We start from the raw sequence: 11,419 nt of genomic DNA, 5'->3' as shown, positions 1-11,419 counted from the left end.
AATTATGTGATCTAACCTTGACGAGTCTATTTTCATATGAAAGTAACGAAACGATCATATGATCAGTATACCGAGAGATATTAAAGTTCTCGTGAGACAGGGCCAGAACGATTTCTGGGTCCCCTTTCGCGACTTTGAAAATTTTCCATAAATTATCCAGAATGAATTAGAAGTCATGCCTTATATTTGCAGATTCCTTTTTGAGTCTAGTTTCATTGGAAGCAAACGGTATCAGTATTGAAACCCTGTACAGAGAGATATTCAAGTTGTAACGCACTAAGGTCAGTGTAGTCGACCCCTGTAACATGGGCGACTTTAACTAATAAACTGTACCAATTGGCCCGACGAAAAATTCTAGAAATAAATGCATGGATGGATATATGAGTCTAAATTCAGGTAAAATTTACGGAATCAGTTTCCGAGTTGTGAAACTCGAGATATTCTTTTTAAGGCGACAGCGACGCAGTTTTCCAGCTTGCCTGGGAATGTCAAATTGGTCGGTGCCATAAGTGGTTTTGGCTTGTTAACCCCTCGTGTCCGACACCGGCAACAGTCTCGGGTTCGGGGTGTTACAACCTTTCACCAAAACCGAATACACACATACACATATTAGATTTTCATATATACTTCTCATTTCGCATTCATGATTCAATTCCGATCAATCTAACATATAAAATTATATAATACATACCTGACCAACTTAATGTATTGAACATATTCAATGGTAGTTTACTACGAACATTCGAAATCATAATCTTACTTCAATCATCGGCATTAAGTCTGCTAGGTTTAAAACCCAAATTCAATCACCACCACAAAGCATGCGGGACTTTAAGCGGATATAATACCAAAGACAAAGCTCGGGACTTAGCGGATATAACACCAGCACGAATGCCTTCGGGACTTAGCCCGGATATAACACCAGCACGAATGCCTTCGGGACTTATATATAATTCTCCATTATCATGCACACACATATATATATATATATCATAACACATTAGCATTTCATTTACATTATTTGAACACAAGCAAAACATGCTTATCAACCATTCCACTTTCGGCTCAATAGCCACATACAAAGAACATGATTTCGTTTCGCTATCCAACATGATTTCTATAACCATTCGGCTACAAGTCATATGCACAAATTATTTATCCCACTACGTAATTCAAATAGAACCAATAGGTCACAATTTATTTATTATCTTATATACCATGATTTTATCAAATCATAAGCTAAGTTTCATTACTCAAAGTCTTACCTTGACTGTCGTCGAATGACTACGGATATGCTATTCGGTTAGTTTAGCTTTTTCCCTTATCCGACTTAGGCTCCTTAAGCTCTTGAACTAGATTAAACAAATTCACTTGTCACTAATTCATTAATCATGCCTTTTATTCGGTTATATTATAATTGTTCATAACAAGAATTTCAACTATTACTTAAAAATGCATTTAAAGACATACATTTCAAAACCAATATAATTCTTTCATTCATGAACACATTCGGCTATGTTAAAATAAATTTTAACAATTTAAGCATCCTCTTCTATCAACTAATATGAGATTTCGTACATTAACATTTCACTCAATTGACATATTAAATATTTTAACCCTCCTTCACTACATGACAACAAAACCTCAACCATTTAACAAATAACAACAATTTCCCTCAATTCATCTCCTATGTTCACTTTTGGCTATTACACAACAAATAAATAATTAACTTTTAATTTCAATATTTAGCAAACTCAAACATTATCTTTCATCCATTACTAATTCAAAACATTAAAATATTCAAGATCCAACACATTGTAGCCAAAACTGAATATCATAAGCTAATGACTTCACCTTAAACTAACTTATTAAGCCTTTAAATCAACTTCTAACCATCTCACATTTAAAATTATCCATGATCTAATCTTCATGCTTACATGCCATAACCGAATGGTTCTTATCACACTTGGACCACAAAATGCATAAATTTCACAAATTCTAATTACTATCATAAGCACAATTTCGGCTAACACTCAATTAAATACTTACAATTTAGCACTAATTTAGCATTTCAACATAGCCAATTGTCATTAAACAATTAAGCCACAAATATTAAATTTTATCAAACTCAACCAATTCAATAATTAACAAGCTCAAACCTTATCCTTCTACCATATCTATTTCAAAACATTAACACACTATCCATGAAGTAGAAAACTTCCATCGCCGAATATACATGACAACACCAAACTTAAAATTTACACATGGGCTAAGTAAAAGACTTAGCAACTTTCTCAATTCACTAAAATTTTAAAAGCAAACTCATGGAACATACCTTAATTCAAGATATCTAAAGGACTGAATGCTTAGCTTCAACATTTCTTTCACTTACGGCAATGGAATAAGGAATATGGAAAAACATTGTTTTTTTTTTTGTCACCCTTTTTCCTTTTATTTAATTTTGGTTTCATGTTTTAAATTCATTTCATTTAATAATGTATATATATAAAATACATATATTTAACTCAAGCAATCAACATGGTCGGCCACTAATTTGGAAATGGCAAAATTGACATGCAAATCCTCATCTATTAAATCATATATTGTTTGGCCATTAAAAAAAATTTAACCAGGCACATTTTCTAAGTTTCCAACTTAAGTTGTGACAGCCTTAAAATGACCCTAGTCGGAATGTGGTTTCGGGACCACAAAATCGAGACATAAAAATAATTTAATATTCATTTTGATGCCTATGATATGTGTTAATTGTGTGTGACATTTTGATGATTTGATTTAGGGTTATAAATGTGAATTTCACTAAAAAGGACCTAGTAGTAAACTTTGAAAGTAGGATAGGAAATGTGTGATGACTAATTAAAGCATGCATGCAAAACAATGGTCTTGCATGTCAAATACCCTCTTTTTATAAGTGGTGGCGGCCATGACAAGGAGGATGGGCAAAACATGTCATAGACATGTTTTGTTGGTGCAATATGGGAGGAAAAATTAAACTAAGGTGAGGAATAAAGAAATGAAAAAAAAAAAAAAAGAGAGAAGGTGTGTGATTCCCCCCATTGCCGTGAGTGGAAGAGAAAGAAAGAAAAAAATTTGTTCATCCTTTCTTTGAGCCAAAACTAGGAAGAAAATACAAAGAGAAAAGAAAAGCTTCATCCTTTGGTTCTTCTTGGCCGGTTTGAGAGGAGAAAGGTTGAAGATATTCGGCCATATTTGCATCTAAGTTAAGCTATGTTGATGTTGTGTTGATGAGATATTAAGTGATTTTTGTAAACCATGTTGAAATTTGATTTGTGGGGTGAGTATGGTTTTCGGCTATAAAAGATTAATAAGGGTGATGGTTGTGTTTTATGCTAAACTTAGATAAATAATGGTAGTTGCTTACATCTTGATATCTATGAGTTCCTTTCTTGGTTCTACCATAGACCCACGAAGTATATGTTTATGTGGTGTTGTTGGAGATTATGATAGAAGCTAATGAGTAAGAGTTTGATAGATACTATGAGGTTAAACTTCATGAGATTGTAAGCTTGTAAGTTGGATGATGAAATTCATGCTTTGTGAAGGTAAATGGTGTGGAAGGAGCATTCGCCATGATGAAAATATATGAGATAGTTATAATCAACTTGAGATTGACCCTTGCACCTACATGTATATATGTTGCACATGATGTATTGGTATGACATATATACTATCTCAAGGTATATATTTGCATATGATGATGTTTGGTTATGAAATAAATGATGGATGCGTATTGAGTTACAATATGGAATCGTTAGTTAGTAAAATGTATGCTGTTTTGTGTGGTATTAAGTGTATAATTGGCCTCAACATGGACATGCATATTTGGCCACATGAAGGGGGTTGGTGTGCATGCATTCGGTTAGAGGCAAGCATATTGATGCCTATTCTTAGCTTGGAAAATTCGGCTAAGGAGAGTACTAACTAATGTGTTGAATTCGATTCGTGATTTCTTACACATGTGACTCTAATGTCTAATTTATATAAGGGCTAAGTACCTTGAGCTTCACTTTGATGTTTGAATGAATTGTATTGAATTGCTTGTTGTGATTAAAAATTGTGCATGACCATTGTGTATTTGAGCTAAAAGATGGCCATATGACCATTTAAACTCCTTGTCATATTCGGCCATAAGCTATCATAATGAGATTTTAATAAGTTAAATTTGTGTGAATTAGCTCAAGAGCTTAGAGGACCACAGTTGGATAAGGGAAAGGAAAAAGTGATCGAATAGCCGTCGAAATCGTTCGACAACATCCGAGGTAAGTCTTCGAGTAATGACCCTACTTGAATTATATTGAAATGATTTGTCATATTATGGTGGACAGCCGAATGTGCGTAGGGACTAAGTTATAAAGTCAATTGAAATCATGCTCTTTGTGTGTGGCTATTGAGCTGAAATTGGAAAGGTTTGATAAATGTTTTGTGTTCGAGCCTTAGTAACGAGAATGAAATATGGATGTGTCGTGATTATTGATATATGTGTACATGAGCATTTGAATGATACCCGGGCTAAGTCCTGAAGGCATTTATGCTAGTGATTATATCCGGGCTAAGACCCAAAAGCATTCGTGCGAGTTGTTATATCCGGGCTAAGACCCGAAGGCATTTGTGCAAGTTACCAAATCCGGGTTAAGACCCGAAGGCAATTGTGCTTGTGGTTATATCCGGCTAAATTCTGAAGAGACTCGGTTTGAAGATGAGCGTTTTGGTGCTGTAATAAATTCAATTAATACGCTCGAAAAACCCATACGATAAGGTATGTTTACATGTGCATCGGAAAAGTCGATCCGTTTGAAATAGTATTCGTTCAATCGACTAACGAACTTTCGGCTCTTAGATAGGTTGATACCTTGTGTGTATATGTTGATGAAGTGTGAAGTAAGTATGATTATGAGAATATGTATTAATAAAGTGATTCATTTAGCTATGTGAATGTAATACTTTAGTCAAAGCTGATTTCATTACTTGAGACTTACTAAGCATTAAAATGCTTACCCCGTTGCTTTGGCTCTCTGTTTTATAGATTTTGCTCGTTAGCTATCGGATTCGGGATCATCGAAGTCGAAGTCATCCACACTATCAAAGCCCCCTTTTTGGTACAAATTTTGGTTGAACTTTGAAATGGCATGTATAGGACTACTCTCTCGTTTGTTGGTCATAGACCCCTTTGATTTTGTATAGATTTGGATAGCCATGCGAAAATGGCTTATATACACTTTGGCATGGTATCATAATCATTTTGTATGTTGTTCATTAAGAGGTATGGAAATGTTTGGAAACGATTAGCCATTGGAATGGTTAATCATGATCATTCCTTGTGCCATGTATGCTAAAAGGGCTAGTTGAATCAAAGAAATTATGAAGTAGGTAAAGGTTACCTTGAAAACAGATGCTGACAGCAGCAGTGATGTGGATGTGAAAAATCACTAAAAATAGTAGGAATGGAATTAAATAGTGAATAAATTATGTCAATGAACCTTGATGAATTTACTTTCATATGGAAGAAACGAAACGGTCATATGAGTTATATATTAAGAGATATTAAAGTTCTCATGAAACAGGGCCAGAACGGTTTCTGGATCCCCTGTTCCGACTTTGTAAATTCATTGTAAATTAACCAGAGATAATTAGGAGTCATGCCATATATGTATAGATTCCTATTTGAGTCTAGTTTCTATAGAAAGAAGCGGCATCAGTATTGAAGCCCTGTACAGGGAGATATCCAAGTCGTAATGTGCGAAGGTCAGTGTAGTCGATCCCTGTAATAGGGGAGACTTTAACTAATAAACTGTACTAATTGGCCCGACCAAAAATTCTAGAAAACAATTTGTGGATGGACATATGAGTCTAATTTCAGGGAAAAATTACGAAACTGATTTTCGAGCTTTGAAACTCAAGATATGATTTTTAAGGCGATAGTGATGAAGTAACCAGCTTGTCTGGAAAATTTTAAATGGACTGTGAAAATGATTAAGTCAAGTTTGTGTGCATCTTGTGTTCGACTCCGGTAACGGACTCGGGTACGGGGTGTTACATAAGTCCTATTTAATGATTTCACATTCAAATGATAAAAATCATTGCATTAATTTTTCACAAATGCATTATCTCATATAATAGACATGAAATTTAACATTTAATTATTTTCATGACTCGGTTTTGTGGTCCCGAAACCACTTCCCGACTAGGGTCAAATTAGAGCTATTACACTGTTGGACTTTTAATGTTGCACGGGTCGCCCGAGACAACTGTAGACCTACTGTTGGGTCGGTAAGTATACTTAGACCCCAATTTGATGAAATGACTATTTTACCCTTATGTAACAAAATGACTGCTTTGCCCTTATGTGGCAAAATGACTGATTTGCCCTTATGTGGAAAATTGACTGATTTGCCCTTATGTGGTAAAATGACTATTTTTCCCTTATATGGTAAGCTGACTATTTTGCCCCTATGTGATATATGTTTTTATTTTAGCATGCTATTTGTAGCTGTATTGAGTACATGTTTAATATTATGATGTGACATGACATGTTGCATGATGCATTGCATTGGGATGGGTTTTATATGATTGGAAGAAGTGCATTACACTGGTCTGGAAATCACTGATGGCTTTAAGCCTATTATACTGACAGCTCTACTACAAATACTGTTTAGTGCCGCAATCGTTGCCAATTCTAGAGTGTAGGGATGGGTGGGTTGATTATATCCCCATATGGAGTGTAGGGTTGAACGGAGATGGTGTGTAGAGGCTAAGTGGGTAGGACTTGCATACTGTTTATTGTTACTGCACTGTTTCCTATTATTGCACAGGGCCAGGGCCCAAAGACATGATTCTTTCTATATTGAGATGGGCTAAAGCCCAAATTGATATTGCCACTGTTACTGATATGGGCTTAGGCCCAGATTGTATTTGTTCACTATATGTTTGACTGGCTATTTATTAAGTGATTACGCACTGAGTTTTCGTAAACTCATCCTTCTGTTTATCTTCACAGGTAATCCTTAGGCGAATCGGTGCTGTGAGGGACTCGAAGCTGGCTCCAGAACCTTGCATGCCTCTATTTATGACTTTTAAATTATAAGTATTTTAATTTGGGTACTTTCTGTAATAAGGCCTCTTTAAATTTTTAACATTTAATTTGGGGTTTTATTTATATTGATTTATAACTGCTAGTAGTAGGACACGGGTTTTCAAAAGATAAATGTTTTCAAAAATACCACGAATACGTAAATGGTTTTAGGAGTTACCGCAAGAAAACAACATTTTACAAGTAAACGCTATTACGCAGCTGTTTCAAAAAGCTTATGCTACCAACAAGATTTTGAAATTAATAACGGTTAAAGTAAATACTTTTGATAGTGACACAAGTTTTAAAACCATCTTTTAGGTCACACAAAGAAGCTTAACAAAGATTGGGTTTTGCGAACGATATCATGCTATACGAAAAACACTTCAATGAGACATCGCTAGATTTGGCCATAACGTCTAGGCTGGGTTTAGGGTGTTACATTTAGTGGTATCAGAGTCAAGTTGCAAAACTCAGCTGTTGATTTGGGCTTGTTTTGAAAATTGGAAATTACTGAAAAGAACTGTTTTAAATGATGTGAAGTATTTTTGTTTTACTGAATGTGTGGTACACTGAGTCTCTACGCCGATCTTGTAAGTTCTTTCTAAAAATCGTATTTTGGTTTTGACTAAAACTGTCATAGGTAGGATTACTGAGATTACTGTAGGTAGTACTGCAAACTCTTAGGTAGCATATAGTGAAACTATAGAAACTGCACTATGCGGAAATAATACTCTATACTTTTGATACTGTATCCATAAAACATTTGTTAATAAACATTGGAACTATAAATTGATCTGCATAAAACTATTAACAAAGACAATATGTAATTCGGTAATGAACGCCGAAAGTACTCGCGATAGGGATACAAGAGGCTGCGACGGAGGCCAAAAGGGTGCTCGAGCTGGGTTTTATGATTGTGCAGCTGGGGACAACACACTGTCTCAAGTTATGTTACGGGTTTTAGAAAGGGTCGCGAGGCCTAATACTAGTGCTGTGGGTCATGGATTGATTATGGGACGACTCTGGCCCAATAGAGCTGAGATTTTTAGGGGTACCTCTAGAGTTGTCCCTAATGTGGCTGAGTATTGGAGTACCGCATTGTCCCGGTCTGTCTATAGACTATACTGGAAACATTCAAGTTAAATGTGCTAATGTTTTGGAACAAGTTTGTACAGCGGGAGCATAGTTGTGTAGTCTATGTTATGCGACTGATCTGATAGTTGGAAATTTCAGGGACGAAATTTCTTTAAGGAAGGGTGAATTGTAACGCCCCAAATTTTGGACCGAGAAGTATTAGATACTGAGCATAGGAGCAGTTAGGAGGCTATATATAAATATTTAGTTGTGCAAAAAAGGGACACAAATGCATACCTGCTTCAGTGGTTAAGCGCTCTAGGAAGTGTCTGAGAAGTCTTGAGTTCAAGCCTTGGCTTGTGCTAAATTTTGTTTTTACTTGATGAAACCCTTGGCTTTAGATAGTGGGTTTTAAAATAAAAATGGTGAAACATGACATAGGAAGCCTGCTAGTCTAGTGGTAAGTGGCGTGTGGAGTGTTCTAAGAGGTCTGAGGTTCAAGTTCTAATTGATGCAAGGGACTGTTTATTTTGCTTCTGATGCTGTGGAGGTATTGTGGTTTGACTCAAACACTGAGGTGGTGGAGTGGAATTCAAACTGAGAAGTTGATGGATGAATGATTAGTTGAGGGATTTGAGGAGAGATGTGCAGAGAGATTTTAGGAGAAAATCATGGGGATTTGTGGATGGAGAAGAGTTGGTGCCGAATGGGAGAGGCAAATGGTAACTGCATTCGGTTTTGGGGTTGTCTTACTCACCAATTTGGTAATTTTTTGTAACACCCCAAACCCGGCCTGACGTTATGGCGAATCGGCGTGCCACATTGGAGTTGAAAACCCACGCCCGTTTTAGTGTTTTAAAACCATACATTTTATTGAGTTAACAAAGTGTATGGAAGCCGGGCACCGGTAGGTATCCGAGAGAGGAGGTGAGTCATGAAGGTCGCTAAGTACCAAGCTCTTTAATTGGATCCAATCCTAGACATGCCCACAACCATAGCCACACTTTGTTATATCGAGTTTAAATTTGTTTAAGTGGGCGTCTTTGATAAATCGATTAATCGTGGTGTTGAGATATTTTGAAAACAAGTATCATTTTGAAAACACGTCCTAAGTCTAGCCCATTTGAATAATTCTTAACCAATTTTTAAAGTTATTAAAATTAAAATAATTAGAAAAGAAATAAAAGGAAAGTTAAAATTGGCCTTATTACAACCCAAAAATAAATATTAATTAAAGGAAATTAAATGAAAACCAACACTTATTTAAAAGCCCAAAGATGATCACCGTGGCCACTCTGAATCCTCTCCGTCCCAAGTCCCCACATCAAGGCTCACCTACAAGGTTAAGGAAAGGGGTGAGTTTGGAAACTCATGTGCAACAAGCCTCTTTCAGAGCCCAAAAACAATAATGACTGTTGGGTCTAAGCCCAAATCCAATCTCAACATATCTTGGGCCATAGCCCTTTTCATGTTTCATATTCCATAACACTGGTGAAGCCTTTTCATATTTCATAATCTTGGGTCAAGCCTTTATCAGAAAGCAGTATGGCCCTTAGGCCCATTTCAATATCACATATAATTTCAATGAAAGAATGCAACCCATTTGGGAGACTACTCAACCCACCATCCGCTACTCTCCACCCGTACCAACCAACACACCATGTGGGATTAACTCGACCCACCCGCCATACTCTCCATTGGCAAAGATAGTGCTTTATCATATAACCGAGGCCTAGCCTCTTTTAATAATCGGGCAAAAGCCCTTTCAATAAGCGGGGCATAAGCCCTTTTATAATCAGGGCATAAGCCCTTTTGATAATCGGGCATAAGCCCTTTGGATAACGGGGCATAAGCCCTTTTGATAAGCAGGGCATAAGCCCTTTTCACTTCCTCCATCCATATAAAAACCCAACCCAATGCGTTATGATTACATCATGTGCATATCATACATATCATGTGCATATCATACATGTCATGTGCATCTCATACATACCATATTTATCAAAATCCCATGTATTAAAATCATACATAAACCCTAGGGGTATAATGTACATTTTACCTAGGGCAAAACGGTCATTTTCATGGTATAAGGGTAATCTCATAAATTTACCAAAATTAGGGTTTCCATGTTCATTAATGATTACTAACAATCCATGGGTGGAAACAAGTGATTCGGCCCATTTTAGCGAAATCGAGTTATTGGGCCTAAAACCCCTAATGGGCCCTACTTAGCCAATTTCGTCATCTAGGCCCATTTAGCCTATATTCCATAATGGTTTTAACGGTCTTATCATGCCATATAACAAATTTCCGTTTTCTACCAATTTTACCCAAATGGGCCCGAAAGCCCAATGGGCCCCACTTCCCTCGAGGCCCAACTTACCAAGAACGCCTAAAAATCACATTCTTACTGTTTCCATCGTTCTCGATCATCGTCTCATCGATTCTAACTAACTAGTGAGCGTTCATTGCTCACAAGTCCTCGAAATGCCGAATTTGAATTTTGCTTTTCGGCATTTTATCGCTTTAAGCTATGAAAGGGTTCGTTACACACGATTTGCGATATTCCTTGACGAGATCTCCTATGCGATTTCTCCTATAATCAATTGTTAAATAGATCAGCTCGCAATAATTGAACCAAATCAAGAACTTTCCAATATTAACACTTACACATTCGCCACCATCCATAATGGCCTTAGGCACCTTACCTTTGTCGCGATTGATGACTAGGCCTAGCTACTCCGTGATCCAAGCTACTCCAAATCGACACTACACCTTGCTGCTCCTTCAATAAATAAACCAAAATATTAAAAGAAGACCCCATAGAGTCTATGCCCATATTCGCCATCTCCCTAAACTTGGAGTTTGGCTTTTGGCCAAAGCTACACTAGGAATTGTTTAGAGTTTGAACACTTACCACGTCTTTCTCCTCTTGAATCCGGATGTCTAAAAGGTAAAGGAACCGAATGCCAACTATTGAAAAGGAAGAAAAAGGTTGCTGGTCATAAAGAATCGGCACCCCTATCTTCATCGATTTGGCTTTTTGCGGCACTTGGCAAAAATAGAGATAAGGAAAGAAACAATGGTGAATGGAGGAAATAGTGGGCTGATTTGAAAGAAGAAAAGGAAGAAAAATGAATAGGAGGGAGGTAGATTCGCTGGAAAAGAAAAGAGAAAAAGGCTACACACCAAAGAAGAAATCAAGACAACTAAGACCCTAATGTGAAATTACTAACC

This window comes from Gossypium arboreum, chromosome 9 (assembly GCF_025698485.1).
Source record: "Gossypium arboreum isolate Shixiya-1 chromosome 9, ASM2569848v2, whole genome shotgun sequence".
In the NCBI taxonomy this organism is placed as follows: domain Eukaryota; kingdom Viridiplantae; phylum Streptophyta; class Magnoliopsida; order Malvales; family Malvaceae; genus Gossypium; species Gossypium arboreum.
This window is presented reverse-complemented; position numbering follows the sequence as displayed.